This window comes from Oryza glaberrima, chromosome 4, assembly GCF_000147395.1.
Source record: "Oryza glaberrima chromosome 4, OglaRS2, whole genome shotgun sequence".
NCBI lineage: Eukaryota > Viridiplantae > Streptophyta > Magnoliopsida > Poales > Poaceae > Oryza > Oryza glaberrima.
The window spans coordinates 7,285,624-7,303,903 of record NC_068329.1 but is presented as its reverse complement, the minus strand read 5'-3'; the positions used below and the strand labels follow the sequence as shown (position 1 = coordinate 7,303,903).

At 46.4% G+C, this 18,280-nt stretch overlaps 1 pseudogene; it reads left to right on the top strand.

The window, feature by feature from the left end:
* The first annotated feature begins 11,034 nt into the window (after positions 1-11,034).
* Positions 11,035-12,722, top strand: LOC127769857 (uncharacterized; annotated as a pseudogene).
* Positions 12,723-18,280: the final 5,558 nt, after the last annotated feature.

The window sequence follows — 18,280 nt, the reverse complement described above, 5'->3', positions numbered from 1 at the left end:
TAGCCGGCAGAGGACATCTTGTTAATGTATTCTGTCATGGTTGTGGAAAGTGCGAGACAGGTGTTGCGCGCTCGCGCACGTGACTGGGAGGAGAGCATCTATGAGATTGATCTCCAAACATGGGCTGCCGTCTCCACGGTAGCGACCTGCATCAGGATTTCCTTGGAGAGGGATGCGAGGATGAAACCGATGACATGTTGGTCTGCAGCCACCCAAGCGTCATACACCGGATTCAGCGCCTTGACTGTCGTCTTGTTGCCATTTTTCTCTGTGACCTCGATCTTGGCAGCTAGAGCGCGAGTCGTGCCGGTGATGTAACCTTCCATACGCGCGCCACGGAGGTTTGGAAGGATCTGCGCCTTCCATGGAAAGGAAATTGCCCCGGGTCAACTTCTCAGGGCCAGAATGCCTGGACAATGGATTGACGGCGGCGCTGGAGTTACTTACGATGGCTAGATGCGATCTAGTTTTGGTGAGGAGGCTCTGATACCATATATTCTCTGTAGAAAATATGGAAGCGTTCTCACCTCATACAGAGGTCGCATATATGTATTTGTATTGGTTCGAAATAGCCTCCAACATGGCTTACAGAGAGATAGAAGATACATGCATTGTAGTACAAGAAGTTTCTTATCCAAAGTCTCTCTTATCTCTAATACACGACATGCATATATTATCACATGCGATAATAGCGCTATCGCTAACACATGGGTGATTTTTTGGACTTCAATAATAGCTGAAGATGTAAAATATACTTTTTCCTAAAATAGAATGCAAAATTGTATTTTAAAAATTTAAAACATCGACAGTCAACTCCATTACAAATTCTTGGACGTCAGATTATAAGTACATATTATACAACTCTAATGTAACTTCTCACCTTCGTTGTAACACCCCTTTTTCTCTAAGCATTAAAAACTAGTTTGATGAAAATCTATCTGTGCAACTTTCATTTTGTGAGTGCAGAGTTGTAAGTCATGCCAAAATTCTCTCGATATGTTTCCTTTTCTTGGTACCAAAAATTGATACCAAAAGAAAATTCCCTCCTATGCTGCTCATATAATTGATCCTTTTCATTTGATCTCTAGAAATCCCCTGGATCCAAATGTTAGATATTTCACTACTAGAAAAAGCATTTTTCCCAACATTGGGGTCTCATTTTCGCAAGCGGACATAAGCCTTAGAGCCAAATGACCGTCTATAAAAATATAAATCGAGGTAAAATCTACCGTCAGCCTGCGAAAATCTATTTTCGCAGGTGGACCACTTAAGCGGCGTTAAGTGGTCCGCCTGCGAAAATAGACTTGAATATAAATAGACTTGGATAGGAGTGATTTTTTTCTAAGTCTCAAAACCTCACCCCTCCCCTCACCCACGGCTGGCCTGTCCTCACCTCTCCTCCCCTCCCCTCACCTCTCCAGCATGGCCAGCTACGCGCGCGGGGCGGCGCAGCGTCCGGCGGTTGGGCGGCGCGGCGTCCGGCGGCGGGGCGGCGCGGCTCCCCTCCCTCCCTCACCTCCCAGATCTGGCCGGAGGAGGGAGGGGGGAGGCCGGCCGGGGCAGCGGCGGCGACTACGGCGCGCGCGGGGCGGCGGCGGCGGCTCCCCTCCCCCCTCCCTCCTACCCTCCCAGATCTGGCCGGAGGAGGGAGGGGGGAGGCCGGCGGCGGCGACTACGGCGGCGACGACGCGGGGCAACGGTGACGATGACGACCGGCGCGGCGACGCCGGAGGAGGGCGGCGGCGGCCGCCCGTGATTTTTTTTTGTTTTTTGAATGGATTTTCGCAGTCGTTTGGCTACAGGCGGTCCAAACCTCCGCCTGCAAAAATCAATTTTGACCGCTTGGGAAAATGCTTTTTCTAGTAGTGTTTGGGTTCAACCTCAACCAACTTTCAAGTCCGAAGAGATAATCTCTCCACCAATTCCATCCAAACCAAATACAAAATTCATTCCAAAACATATCAGGACATCCACTCAAAGAAGCATTCCTTGAATCCCTCTCATTTATCTTAGGTCAAATATCAAATTTAAATTTAAATTTAAATGCTCATACTCTACTATTCTAACAAGTCATTCTCAGGGAAAATAACAAAGTTTACAATGCTTCATGGGCGCCCATTCTTTTTCCTTCTCACCCAGCTGGCCCATTCTGCCTTCCACTCTCATTCCCCCTGCCACGCAGCACCAACCCATCTTTCCCCATCTCTTAGTTTACTTCCTCTTGTCCCTTGGCTGAACTTGCCCAGCTTATCAGCTCAGCACAGCCTGCCACTCTCTTGTTGTCCTCCTTCCTGCTGCCCAAGGTCTGCCTGTTGTAGCCGCTCTGGCGCGAATGCCCATCACCTTTTCCTCTGTGTCAACCGCCAGGCTCGCATGCCTCAAATCCCGTGGTTGTTCGGTCGCGCTCAACCGTCAACCGTTGGCAGAATAGATTTAAGTGCCATAAGAGAGTCACCTCGTATAATGCCGGTCTACAAACATCAACATTGCCACTTACGAGGGTTTCACATTGTACATCACCACATTATGTTGACTCTCCGCCAACCATCAACAGCAAATGTACAAGGGATATTTAAGTAAAACAACATCGATGTTATTCAATTCATCAACATTCATAATTTGAAAAATGGCAAAAGGATTAGAAAACGTAGCTGATGACTCCAAGTTCCTCCTCTCAGTCAACATTTAGCTCTCTTTGGCACTGGGACAACTGCCAATTCTCTCAGGCTCAGACTCATCCTTGAGGTCACTGTCGGTTTAGCTTTTCTGGGCTTGCTCTTTTTCTTGTGTAACACCTCTTGAAAATTATATTCCTCTTATTTGCCTTCACCCTACTTTAGCCTCTCAATATTATAATATGTGGGAATCTCACACTTCTCTATTCTATCGACCTCATCATATGTCATCTCTATAGGTTCTGGTTATGACCGAAAAGGTTCACTCAAAGGTATTTCTAGCTCTTGGGACTCGTTTTCTAGCGTCAACTCCTTAGCATTCTTACTCTAGTCCACTAATAATGTAGAACTTGATTTTTTTCAAATCACTGTTTGTCACCACCTTAGGCTTTTTAGTTGCATTTTTCTCCTGATATCACCAACATAGTAGATTATGCTCCAATCCCCTACTACCCTACTGTTGGCGGCTGCTAAATGCCGATTCTATACCGCCAACATCTGCATAAAGTCTAGATAATAAAACATCCAACATAGTGATAGGTGTTAAATCTCACATATTCCACAAGTGTTGGTGATGAACCCGAAGTTGGGAGGAAATCTAGACTAAAGTGAGGAGAAACATGTATTCATACAAGGATGGGTTGTGAACGCCATCAGAATATCAAAGACTCATCCCAAAATTCCAAAAATGGACAGAGGAGAGTCACAGGAGTCCACAGGCCGAAGGCTAGGCCAGGAGGGCCCAGCCCAGGTTCGGCCGAACCCCCTGGTTCGGCCAAAACCCTCTAATCACCGTTGATCCTGGGGTTTGGCGTGGATGCTCTAGATGCTCTCCTGATGACAGTTGTGGGGCAGTTCGGACATTTCCCCTTCTCGCAACCGTCATAACTGCCCTATAAATAGACTTCACTCCCTCACTTCACACACACACTTCCAAGCTTGAGCTGAATTATAAGAGGCTCTCTTGTACTATATTGTATACTAGAATAGGAAGAGAGTAGAGTAGAAGACGTCGGAAGAATTCCGGAGTTGTCGGTAATCTTCTCTCATTTCTTTTATTCTGTTTATTACTCTGATTTCAATATAATATTCTTCCTGAGTAATTTAGATTTATCTTGTGAGAATTATCTCTTGGTTAGTTCCTAAATAGCTTACGGGATTATTATTCACTATAATCAACTAAAATATAGTGATTACTTTGGTGAGTTATAAACACTAAAGTAGATATTAATTGCTTAGACATGGTGTTTAGGTAATTGTTATCCAGTAATTGTTGCGTATCCCACAGTACGAGATCACTTAAGTCCTTCCTGTCCGGGTTGCCAGTGCCTGAAGTATTGTGTTAGGATTAAACTTAAGCTTTCCCTAGACACTGTTTCTCACTAGTAAATCCTCTCTATCCTGGCCTATCTTAATTTGGTGTCCTTGGATGAACCGGAGGAAGATCTGACCACACACGTTCCCTTGGATTCGATACCCTTTGGAATACTTTGTAGGGGAAGTGCTACATCGGTATATCCATGCGCTTGGAGATTTTATTTGTGACCGTAAGAATTACCAACAGCATTTCTGGCGCTGTTGCCGGGGAACGGTTGCTGATCATTTCCGAACCCAGTTCATCCTCATATCTCTTTTTTACTTTTTATTCTACCTTTACCCCTGCTACCCAGAGAAGTATTCCTGTCAAACTCTTCTCAACTATAGATCAACCTCTCTTCGAGCCGTCTGCTCCTAGGGGTGAATTCTATGAGCCACCTCCTTCATCGGAGCCAATTTATACAACTCGCTATGAAATTCGCCCCGAACTAATTAGCATGGTTAGGGAGAATCCTTTTTCTGGCTTTGATCCAGAAAATCCCTACCATAATCTGTGAGACTTCGAGCAAGTCTGCTCATGCCTTAAGATTCGTGGCATGAGACAAGAAACTGTACGGTGGAAATTGTTTCCGTTCTCTCTTCAAGAGAGAGCGAAGCAATGGTACACCTCTACCGTTGGATGCATAAACGGTATTTGGGAAAAGTTACGAGACAGATTCTGTCTTGCCTTCTTCCCAGTTACTCATATTACTACCCTTCGAGTAGAGATCCTCAGTTTCCAGCAGATCAAAAACGAATCAATCAGTGCAGCCTGGTCCAGATTTTCTAATTTAGTGTAGTCCGGACCAATCTTGTCCTTACCCGAATATGTGCTCTTAAAACATTTCCATACGGGTTTGGATAAGGAATCTGCATTCCATCTAGACATAACCGTCGGAGGATAATTCATGCACGAAACACCGTCAGAAGGAAATGTAATTCTAGATTGCATTCTAGAAAATACTTCATTCATGACGCAATCTGATAAACCCCAACTGGAGGCATCCGTGTCCAAGATAGAGGAACCTTCAACAATCGAGTCACAATATGAGCCTTCCACTTCCGCTGACTCGATTGATGAGAAAGTTCTCGAGTAGCCATCCGTTGAGAATGAAGAAATTCAAACTCGGATCGTGCCGCAATTTTGTTCAAGGACGGTTTTGACGAAGATTATGGCAACACCCTGAACTATTTCAGTAAAAAGAAACCACTCGTCCCCTTGCTGCCTCCTGATCCTATGGAACTTGGGTTCCTAAGGGAAACTGTTCGGGAGTTAACATCCATAATGAGCGACGAATGGCTAAGGGAGGTAAAGCTTTCATCCGATGTAATTTGGATAAATACCGCTCCCCGAATCATTCCTTGCCATCCGGAGGGGAACACCGTTGGTATTCTTTACAGTCCAACTGTCGGGGTTAATCTCATCTCTGAGTCATTTGCATTCGCTTATCTGAGCAATAAGGCAGTAACCCTGACAAACAAATTCTTCAAGCACCCGAACGGAAATATTATTGAAGGATTTGGGATTGTACAAGATAAGCCTGTCTGCTTTGAAGATAGGGAGTGTCACATCCTGATTTTCGTTTCAGGATTTATAAATTATTTAATAAATTATTATTAAAATTTATATTAAATGTTCATTAATTTACAAGTGAAGTTAAATGTGGGAAATAATATTTCCTAAATATAAAGCATGGATGGATTTAATTTTTAGTAAATTCTCCATGGTTAATTATACTCTCTGGAATTTTCTCGGATTTTTCGGAGCTCAATTCCTAATTTTAATAATACAAACAACATTACAGTAATTATCCACATATTAAATTAATCATTAAATGGTTTGATTATAATCTTGTTAAGTACTTTGAGTGTCCAAGTATTTTAAGGATTTTTCTTGAAATTATTTGAGCATTGGAAGTATTTTTAACAATTCAAAGATCATTTCAGTGATTAATTTAATTGGAAAAGTAATTAAAATTCCTCTTTTCCTTTTTCGGGCCGCAACAGGAAAAGTCCTCTCTCTTTCTTGGCCCAATCTCCTCTCTGCCTGTAGCCCCTCTCCCTCTCTCTGTCGAAGTCTGCTTTGTGTCCCTCTTTCAATCGGGCCAAGAAGTAGAAGCCCAGCCGGAAGTCTACTTTTCCTTTCTATCGCTGCAGTGGCATCTTCAACCTCCAGCCGGCTGGAGACAGAGCCCGATGCCACCATTGCCGTCGATTTCCCCTCCAAATCCGGTCTCCTCTCTCGTGTTATTTCAAAATTAGTTGAGGGGAAATATTCCTCTTATCCTTCTCTATCTTTTCCCCCAAGAATCGGACTTTATCCCGAAGAAATCAACGCAGAATCGAGCTCGATTCGTGTTTATCTCTCCAAACCAAACCCTAGAAAATCCCGGCTCCGATTCTCTCGTTGTTGGATCGATCTCTCTCCCATGGTTATAAATAGAGTCCCCTCCCTCTCCTCTTTCGGCTGGCACCTCTCCCTCTCTCCGCCGTCGCTTGTAGCGCCGTCGCCGTGTTCGTCTTCTCTGTCTACTGCTGGCAGCCGCTCCAGCCGCCCCTAGCAGCCGCCTCGGCTGTCGTCGACCTGCGCTGTCGCCTCTCCCAGCTTCGCAAGGAGGAGCTGCACACCGTCGACCACTGGGTCGAAGCCGAAGCCTGCCGTAGCGCCTCTGACGCCGTCAAGTCGAGCCCGTCGCCGATTCGATCTCGTCACTGGCCGTCTCCCGTCGTCGTTCGTCGTCGTGCCGCCCCTCAGTGAGTTCCCCGTGTCGTGCTCGTCGCGTTGGTGCCCTCCGTTCTCGCCGCCGTGATCTAGATCGCCGGTGACCGTGATGTCCCGAGCCTCTCGCCGGTGTTGACATCATCGATGATGTCATGAAGCCTTTTTCCCTTCTAAAAATAAATCATAAAATCAGATTAATCTTAGAAAATTCATAACTAAATCATCGTAACTCGGATTCGAGTGGTTCAAGTTGCTAAATTCAGTTAAAATCATGATCTACATGTTTGTTTACTTTACATGTACTGTTTATTTGGTTTTTATTAGTCTTTTTTTTCCGTTTTGCGTGTTAGCTTGTTGTTTCCGTCGTTGCGAAGGCTCGTGAGTGTGTCGGAAGAGATTCAGAAGACTAATTGAAGACCGATTATTGCAAGGCAAGTCACACAGATCCCAAACACAATTCCTTTGAGCATGTTGATCCTATATTTAAATTCTCTATTTATTTCAACTATGCATTTATTTTCGAATGTCACCGGGTGGTGTGAACCTATTCTTTTGTTATGGCCAATTTGCATTGATTACTCTATTCCTTGATACCTTGGGTAACAAATTGATTAGCTTGAACCTTATATATTGGTTTGGTTCAGCTAAAAGCTATATATATATATAATTGCTTAGCCATGCTTAATGAACCTATTCCTTTGTTATGGCCAATTTGCATTGATTCTCTATTCCTTGATACCTTGGGTAACAAATTGATTAGCTTGAACATTATATATTGGTTTGGTTCAGCTAAAAGCTATATATATATATAATTGCTTAGCCATGCTTAGAAACATTAGCTCATTAATGGGATGAATCATACTACATTATTATTTATGATTATATTTAATGGTAGCTCACGATGGTTAATCGTGTTATGATAATTAATTGATAATTAAAACTTGTTAATGGTGGGTTGTGAACACATGGTTTTGAAGGTCGTGCTCATGACAATTAAGGACCGGTTTGCGAGCTACTGTTGTGAGACATTAACCATGCTAACCACAAGCCAGCGTGGGCAACGGCTTTATCTTCTGTATAGCATGATTCATTGCGGGGTACCATACTGAGAAGCGGCGAGAAGTCCGTGGGGGGTCGCTGGGGAGTCCATGTCATATGCTCACCTTGCAATAATCAATCAACCTCAGTTGAAGAAAAGGATCCAGAAGGAGAAGACGTTTGGCTTATACCCCAGTTGAGTTGCTAGTGGGAGTGGAGCCGGAGCTTCGCTAGATTTTATTTTTCCGCTGTAGTTTTCTTCGTTGTGAGGACTAAGTGCCTCTTCAGTAAGTATTAATTGCTTTAGTTATTTTGATGGATTTGTATATTAAATTATCAGTTTGTGTACCTCGGCTAATTCCTGGACAACTGTTTTATGCACAAATAAGTTTGGAAATTACTAGTGAATTTCCGGGCGTGACAAGGAGCCAGTCTTGGATGTCCATGCCTTTGAAATTTAAGATTTTGACATTCTAATCGGGCTTCCCATTGAGCAACTCCTCATAAGCACACCTCGGCTAGATAGCCTCAAGATAACTTTGGGAGGGAATGAATTCTCAGTCCCATTCTCGCGGGCAAGGTTCGCCTTGATCGATTCTCTCCTAGAGATTGAGTCAGCGGAGAAGGTTACAACAGTTCCCCCTCACGAGTCTCCCGAGGCCCTTTTGGAAGATGAAGTCCCTAACTTCATCAAGGAAGAAGCGGAACCCGGAGAGACTCTCGATCTTCCAATCTTGGAACCGCCACCTCGACCTCCGCTTGAGTTTAAACCTCTACCTCAAGGCCTATGGTATGCCTTCATGCACAATTACAAAGAAGCCCTGGTCATAATCACTGATAAGCTCTCCAAAGACGAGACTCAACGTCTTCTGACTGTGTTAGAAAAGCATTGTGTTGTTCTTGTCGCTTTGCACTCATCGTATCCCTATTGACCCCGAGAGTACTCCCTCCAGAGAACCTCAACGATGGCTCAATAATGCGATAAGAGAAGGTGTAAAGAAAGAGGTCCTGAAACTCTTGCATGTCGGGATTATTTATCCCGTACCATACAGTGAGTGGGTTAGCCCGATCCACGTTGTGCCGAAGAAGGGAGGAATGACAGTCTTTGCAAATGCTCAAAATGAACTTATCCCACAACGAACCGTAACCGGATGGAGGATGTGCATAGATTATAGGAAACTTAACAAGGCTACTGTTGGTATTTCTTAACGTCATTACTAAAAATATAATTCACAGCAATGGCGCAGAAACACTCCTGCTATATTATGGTTACAGAATTCATCCGCAAGCGCACGGATATACCATTGTAGCATTTCACCCGAGAGTATTTTAAGGGTATCGTATTTATTTTATCCCATGGAAAGATCATGGTACAGTGAACTTGACTAATAATTTATATATTACTTGTGATAATCATATCCTAAGTAGGGTTTAAGATAATCTAAGGGTAGAGTGACACACAAGCAGTAAGCTACTCATTCTCATAATAAAATATCTAAGCTAAGTGAAAACAAAAGAGAAAGAGAATCTATTCCTATACTTCTAGTATACATAGTATACATACATTTTAGTCATCTGCTATACTAGCTAATACCTTCTATTCGATGTCCTCCTGGTACTTCGAGAAGCCACCCCTGACTGCCGAGTTCCTTACGACAGCCCGTCATGACCATACAACCGGGGCTAAATACGGAGGAGTACCCTCCCTAGGGAATTAACTTAGGACAATATACACGCGCGGAGCAATACCCGTACTGAGCTGTCACCATCAACGGCCCACCTCTCATCCGCAGCATATAACACCAACTAATGATATCCTGTAATCTAGACACCACGTCTAAATTACCAGATACTACTCTAATATCATCGTCATGACATGGAGTAATTGCATATGCAAACATTATACCCGCACCAAAGCATCTCCCAGATAAGCTAGCAGCATATTCAGTATAACATAAACATAACATAAAGTAGGCATTTATATACTCGGAAAGTATTTCAAAACCATAAATGTATAAAGAAGAGTATTCTAAATAAAGTACAAAGTTTACAAAAGAGGAAAGGAAAGCTACTAGAGCCATACCCGAACACTTCCGAAGACTTCCGGACTCCTGATTTCTACTCTATTCCTATTCCACTAGCTTAAGAACTCTAAACTAAGGCCCTGTTTGATTCAGCTTAGGATTACGATAATTTTGATTATTAGGAGTAAGCTGAAACAAACAGGTAGATTATTATAGCAGATTATTATAATCCATAAGCCAAATTATCACAATCTAATAAGCTGCTCTAAAAGAGCTTTTTCCAGATTATTGAGTGGCTAAAGACCCACTACCCCTAGATAATTGAAAAAATTACCCACCTATGCCATCAACCGAACAGATTGCCCTTTCCTATCTACGCGAGCGCGCGAACTCGGCTCCTCCTCTCCCGGTCGCGCCGCCATCTCCTCTCCCAATCGCGCGCATCCGACCTCCTCCTTTCCCAATCGCGCCGCCTTCTCCACCCCCGGCGCACGAGCAGCCTTCTCCACCCCCGGCCGCGCCGCCGCGTTCCCAACTCCATGTCCCGTCTTCTTCCCTGAACCGCGCCACCGCCGTCCCTGCCCTCACTCTGTACCCCGCCTTTGTCTCCAGGCTGCGGCGACGCGGCCCCAACTCCTGGATGCAGTACTCTCTCTCTCTCTCTCTCTCAACACTAATTGATTTGTTTGATTTTCACACTCAGAAATTTGTCCCATGCCATGGAACTGAAGAAATTGAATTTCCCTTTATGTTGCTTTTCATCACATTATTTTACATATGTGTGTATCACCTGAGAGCACATTCATTTGTAGGTTGGTATATGTGAAATTTCTTACACACTGAGTGGATGATATTTTCTACTGTACTAAATGAATGAATGGATGAAATTGATCAAACAATGAATTTTCTTAATGTACTGAACGCAGGTGTCTCACAGCTGATGATGTAATTAGGAAAATTACTGAATTTTTTCAGTCCACTGGGACCCGACGATTTGTCACACAACGGCAGGTGCGTTTCAACGGGATTGAACGGCGAAGTTACATGCAAATCAGCATTTTATTTGGGCAGACAAGAGCATAGGAAGTGCTAGTTGAGATTAGGTAGATTTATCAGTTAGATTTGCTTTGGATTAGGTGCTTATCTATTGCTAGCTCTTGCTCAAATTACAGAACGACACAATGCTTTTTTTTTCCATGCAGTGAGACAATCAGTGGAGATGGAGCCTGCAAATGCGGAGGACAGTGTCGCCAAAGCCCTGCGGTACCGCGATCAATTGGTAAGAACTGAACCCAATCCAGAGGAATCCATGGCGTGGTTGAAGAAGATGAAGAAGATGGCCATCATTGCTTGCTCGAACTCCATGGCAGCAATTCGTTCCAAGTGGTGGAGGATGCATCCTCGGCTGCACGTCGTGGGCGCCGCGGCGGGCATGATGGTGGACGTGGGAAGAGACCCACCACACAATCGATTAGCAGTGCACCATCCTCGGCAGCACGTGGTGGTCGACCGAGGAAGGCGCCATACAAGCAGCCACGGCCATCGAGCAGTGGAGCTGCTACCGGGGTAACGGCCAGTGCAGACAATCTCTGCGCAGAAGGATTTGTCGATAGTGAGACATCTAATGGAAGTGGAATGGTATGTGTCTTTCTTATGGTTGTATTTATTACATATTTGATTTATAATTCTTGTCACAACAGTGAGAAATGTCATGTGGACATATAAGAGTCCAAAAAAATCTTGACTAGTGCATGGGAAGAAGCAAACCTGGTTTATGACTGTTGTTAATAATGCTTGTATTGCTCTGTTCTCAGTGCTAAAGGGTAGGTCGTATTGACAAATAATAAAGATATAATTATTAACTAGTGTTCATATCTAAAAGCTATAGTAAAATACTATTCATGTGCTCTGTAGCTCTAAATAGTCATGTTTTTTTATAATTAGAGCTATAGATGTACGACAACATTGAAAACTGAATCTCAATGTGTTTGTTCTATCAAATAGAAGGAGTTTGACAAAGCAGAATGGTCTACCACAAACACTACGATATTTTGTGAACTATGCGTAGAACAAATCGAAGCCGGCAATAGGCCTATCAGGATAATGACTACTAGGGGGTACCAGAACATTGCTGTCAAGTATTTGCAGAAAACAGGGCTACGACACAGCAAGATGCAATTGAAGAACCGATGGGATATACTAAAAGCCTTGTATAGCTTTTGGCTTGGCCTCCTCAAAGATACAGGGCTTGGATGGGATAGTACAAAAGGAACAGTTTCAGCAAGTGATAAATACTGGAAGCAAGTCACTAAGGTAATAAATTATTCGGGGCTAATATACATCCTTTTCATGAAATTGTTTTTAGTGTTTGCAATAATTAGTACTCACGGTCTGTTCCTTTATTTCTAGGGTCATTCTGAATGGAAGAAGCTACAACATGGTCCCCCGGATTGTGAAGATTTATTGAGTCAAATGTTTGGTGAGGTTGCTGTTGATGGTTCTTCTGCTTGTGCACCTGGAGAGGATGTTGGAGGGGCTGGTGTACAAAGCCTTGATGACACACCAGTGGACATCTCATTGCATAGATACACAACGAATAACAAATCAGTGAAACGAGGGTGTATTACCACTGAAAATAGTCCACTGAAGAAGGTTAAGAACCCCATGGTTAAGGTGATGAAGAATATTCAGTCCACTTTGGACACCAATTGTAGTATTGCCAACAAGGTGATGCAAGGTGAATTTAGGTACAACTCTATTAAGGAAGTGATGGACTTGGTAGTGGAGTGTGGGGCAGCAGAAGGAAGTGCCGAGCATTTCATGGCTACGCAATTATTTGTGAAATCTTTTCACATCGTGACGTGTTCAAGACTTTTACCACCAAGGAGGGAAGGCTCAGTTGGTTGAAGAGGTGGTGCGTGAAGGAAGGCTTGGAGTAGGATAGTGCTAATTATTTATATGCATGAACTTATCATCTATGTTTAAATTTTGTGAGACAATATGTATTAGCAAGACAACTTCTATTTATATGCATGAACTAATGAATTGCCCATGTAATATGACGCTTTAATTTGAATGCATGAACTTTTATGTGCCTACTTGTGTGATATCATTTGTTGCATTGTTTGTAGATTGGCATGTATGCAAGTGATGATGAGGATGAGGATGAAACTTTTGTTGTTGCTAGTAGACAACTAGACATGATGAGAAAAGTTGGACCTGTATTGACAGCATTTGGTATGTTATATGCTGAAACTTATTTGAACAAGTCAAAGTATAGAGAAGCTACTTTAGCTGGTTATGATTGGGTTATGAGAAACCTCAATTTCCCACAAGATTGTTATGATATGTTTAGAATGAGTAGGCTACTGTTTGAGAGGTTACATAATTTGTTGGTAACATCTTATGGTTTGAAGTCAACTAGTAAGATGGATTCAATTGAAGCGTTGGGAATGTTTTTGTCACGTCCCAAAACGACTCTAAAATATATCCCTCAAATGATGCCTAGAATAATTAAAATCCGTGTGAAAGCCTCCAACAATTAAAATGTGCAAAGTTAAAAGCCAAATAAGGCTTAGAGGATTTTTGTATATCTCCTAAAAGCCTAAAATGCGTAAATAAATTTTAGTGGAATTTTCAGAGCACAAATAATAATTATTAAGAAATAAACAAAGTTAAAATGATTTTATAAAAAGAAAAACCCTTAAAGTCCCCTTTCCCTCCCTTGGGCCGGCCCGGCCCATCTCTCCTTCCCCCCCCTCTCTCCCCGTGGCCAACTCGGCCTCTTCCCGCGCGCGCGCCGCTGACGGGCGGGCCCGCCCGCCACCCTCGCTGACGGGTGGGGCCCACCCGTCATCCCCTTCCTCCCGCCGTTCCCGCCGCCTCCCCCGTGCCCTAGCGCCGCCGCCGCCGCGAATCCCGCCGCCTCCCGCCGTCCCCGCGTGCAATAAAGTGGGGGGCATCACTCCCCGTGATCCCCTCTCCCTTTCCCCCCTTTTTTTTCCTCTCTCTCTCGCGTTCAAATGGGCGGATTTGACCCCACAAATCTCGCCGGCGCCATTGATGGCGGCCAGACCTCCCGCACCGGTTTCCTTCCCTTCCGGCCGCTCTCTCCCCCTTCCAACCCTATTTAAACCATCCCCGCACCCCCTCCGTCCGTTTCCGCCTCTCGCCGCCCTTCCTCCTCGCCGGATTCGAGCTCGCGACATCGCTCTCTCTCTCCGCCGTCGCCGCCGAGCTCCGGTCCGCCGTCGTCGTCGCCCCAGACTGCCTCCCACCTCGGCGTCGCCTCCCCCGGCTTCGCCGCACCGCCGTCGACCCCGTCGATCCCCTCGCCGAGTCCGCCGACCGCCGGAACACCGTCGACCCCGTCGACCCGAGCCGCGCCGCCGCCTTCCTCCGCTCCGGCCGCCTTTTTCGTCGTCGCCGTCGACCTAGGGTGAGCCGTGGACCGTCGCCTCTTTTCCCCCTTCCCTTCCCCTCCCTCGGCCGCCGCTCCGCCGTGCCTATGGCCGCCGCCGGCGACCATAGGGGCGACGGTGCCGCCTCCCGCCGGCCGCGCCGAGTGGCCGCCTTCGGGCGCTCCGAGTGGCCGCCGCGTGGGGCCAGGCCGTCAGCCGCCCGCGCCCTCGGGTGCGGCTGACGCGTGGGGCCCACGGCGCCGGCCGGTGCGAGCCGGGTGCGCCCGATCCACCGTGGACAGTGAGGCTGCCGCGTGAGCCCCACTCCCGTCGACCCGGTCCGCGCGCCCCCTCCCCTCGGCTGACGCAATAAACCCTTTTTAAATTAAATTTTAAATGAAGAAATTCGCAAATATTCATTTAAAGAGCATATAAGCTTCAAATGGCCATAACTTGGCCATTTGCACTCGGAATTGGACCGTTCAAGTCTCTAATTTTTCCTTAAGAAGTCAAGAACCCATTTTTGTGCTTTGTTCCTGCTTGTTATATGGAGTTTATTAGAGTAAAAGCCCTTTTATTTCCCGTTGGTCGTGTAGACGCTGTAGCTTCGGAAGATCCGCTCTTCGTGGAGGTTGAAGCCGACGTTTGGGAAAGTGAGCAAGGCAAGTCACATCATCCTTGAACATATCGAATCCCAGTTTATAAAATTATTTTGATTTAAAATATTGCATTATCGCTTTATTTAAATTCCCGCGTTATCACTGTTTTATCTAGCCATGCCTATTTACCTTTGTAATGACCTTATTATTGTTATTGTTATTATTACTTTGTTCACCCTAGAATAAACAAAACCTCAACTGGTGGGCACATTATTCATGGTTCCACTAGTATGAATCTAGGTAGATGCTTCGCTGATTAATAGGACAACATTAGGTGGTTTTACAACTCTAGACTTTGGGGATATTCATATCACTTGGACACTATGGAATGGTTGGATTATTGTGGAATTGGATTCACACCTCCCCCTCTATTCAAAACCCTCAAAATGGTTTTAGGCTGGGCTCGGGTGCATGGTTTTGATAGTAGCACCTCGGCCATATAAGGACCGGTCTTCGGGCCTCTGTTGCAAAGCACTACCGTACTTCCACATGTCTAGTGGGTAAGGCTTAGTCTGGTTATAAACAAAAGCTCTAGAATCGTGTTTACAAAATAGCTTTGAGCAGCTAAGTGTCTTTTAATGCTGTTTACTGCAAACCCTAACCCTTTATATTATAACCCCCTTTGTACTCCCTTGCATTTATTCTGCACTTATGGGTGTGTCTTGTTGAGTACGGTGGTTGTACTCAGTCTGGCTCAATTTGTCCCAAACCCAGAAGAGGAGCCCCTGGAAGATGAAGGCTTTGGTGTCTAGCTCGTGCCTGCCGTCAAGCGCCTGTGGTCGTCGCCCTAGTCTTCCGCTGTTTTTCGTTTGTCTTCTTGTGTGCTGGGTCTTCGCCGCCCATGTAATAAATTAATTAATTACGCTTCCGCTTGTTAAACTCTGAATTGTATCAACTTTTGGTGTACCTTGCCTCCTGGGACAAGGAATAATGCACGCACGTAAGGAACGCCCGTTGGGTCATTTCTGGTCGTGACAAGTTGGTATCAGAGCCCCCTTGACCCTAGGACGAGCCTTAGATCCCAAGCCTTAGCAATATTTTCGAAATAAAAATCTTTTCTTATTTGTGAAAATCCTCTAGTCTCTCTCTGTCCTGCTGCTTCATTTGTCGTCAAAATCTGACCTTTAAAATGTTGCTTTTCTCTTTTGTTTTTGTTTGTAGATGGTCGGCAGCATCAACCGCCATGGTCTGGACCTGACTGGCTTCGTTTTGGAGCTATGGGGCATGTGCGTTGTCCTGGGGTATCCGCATGGAGTGGACTACCAGGGCAAGCAGCTCCCGGAGCAGGAGGGTGATGATGCAGAGCCCCACGCTGCTTGGGAGGTCACTGCAGTGATCCTCACTGGCTCTCCCGAGAGGACCTCGTTGGCAGTCACCGCGGGTGGAGATTCCTTCTCCGCCGCTTGCCAGAACGCCGCACTCCTCGCCATCGGCACTCTTCACCAGCGCTACCCGGACGAGTTGCAGCACTCGCCCTACCGCTACCACCCTCATCGAGGAGGAGCCCGCGACTATGCCACCTTCAGGAATGCTAGCTCGGAGGATGACGCTACCATCATGCACCTGGCGCGCATGGTGGAGGCGTACGACGCGGCTCGTATCGACTTCCATCAGATGGTGCGCCATGGGTTGGTCGAGAACAACAAGAAGATTCTGGAGCTGCGTCAGGAGAATCTGCAGCTGAAGAAGGACTTGGACGCAGTGGAGGCGCAGCTGTGTCAGCTCAAGATCGCCCAGGGAGAGGTCTGTCGTCCCAAGCGCCGCCGCGTCTGCCGCAGCCTGAAGATCACCGCCCGCAAGAGCACCTCCAGGCCTGAGCTTGTTCGTCAGTCCCTGGCGTGGACCTGCTTCGTCGAGACCCCTCGTGCCGAGCCCGCGCCCGTGGTTCCTCAGGAGGAGGAAGCCTCCGGCGTTGGTAGCACGGAGGATGTGCTGTTGCTTACCTTCCGCCCTGGCCCGTCACAGAAGTAGACGAGCAGTTAGTAGGCTTGCGCGTGTGTTCTTCTCGTTTGTTTTTCTGCTTGAGTCGTGTGGGGCATGGTTATACCGGTGTGTGGTATAACTGTGTCGGAGCCTGTCTTTATTTTATTTGCTTAAGCAACTTAAACCTTAATGAACCCATTTTATATCAGTAATAAGTTCATTAATTTTGGTAGTCGTGGGTGATTAGCTTTAATAGGCAGCTCTCTCTGTTTGCCGGTTCTGTGTGGGATTTTCAGATGGTGACAACCAGGAGAAGTGCTGCTACCGGTGATGGCAACCAACCCGAAGGTAGCAACCCCAACATCCAAGGCGGCCCACCTCCACCTCCTCCCCCGCCTCCACCACCACCACCAGACACCAACTCCATCCTCACCCAAATCCTCGCCCAGCAGGCCAACATGATGGCTGCTTTCCTCCGTCACATCCAGAATCCGCCGCAACACAATGCTTCACCTCCACCACCCCTGCAACACTCTAAACTCGCCGAGTTCCTCCGCATCCGTCCGCCTACCTTCTCTAGCTCCAATAACCCCGTGGATGCTTTGGATTGGTTGCATGCCGTGGGGAAAAAGTGAGACACCGTGCAGTGTAACGATGAGGAGAAAGTCATCTTTGCCGCTCACCAACTGCAGGGGCCTGCGTCTTTATGGTGGGACCACTTCCAGGCTACGTAGCCAGAGGGGCAGCCTATTACTTGGGCCCGCTTCACCGCCGCTTTCCGGAGGACTCATGTGCCCGCCGGAGTCATGGCCCTTAAGAAAAGGGAATTCCGAGAGATGATACAAGGCAACCGCTCTGTGATGAAGTATTTGCATGAGTTTACAACCTGGCCCGGTACGCCCTGGAGGATGTTCGGGAAGATGAGGAAAAGCAGGAGAAGTTCTTGGCAGGAATGGACCCTGAGCTGTCTGTGCGTCTGGTCTCCGGGGATTATCCGGATTTCCAACGCTTGGTGGACAAGAGCATCCGCTTAGAAGCCAAGCACAAGGAACTAGAGTCGCACAAGCGTCGCTTGGCGAATTTCCGCAATCAACAGGGGGCTAACCAAAGGGTCCGCTATACCAATCCCTATCGAGGGGGATCCTCCTCGCAGCAGCAGCAGCAGCAACCTCGCTCCGCACCCCGACCTCAATTCGTGGTGCGCGTCCCACAGCCACAGCAATAGCAGAATCAACAAGGGACCTGTGCACCCCGTCCTCCTACGCCAGCTGTGCAGCCTGGTCAAGGCCGCAGGGACGCTCAAGGTCAGTAGTGTCTGTGCTTCAACTGCTTCGAGCCCGGGCACTTTGCGGATAAATGCCCAAAGCCGAGGCGCCAGCAAGGCCAAGCGCCTCCCCGCCCCAACAACGGTGGTAAGGATGTCATTCGGGGTCGTGTGAACCACGTGACTACCGAGGATGGGCTGACGACTCCGGACGTCATC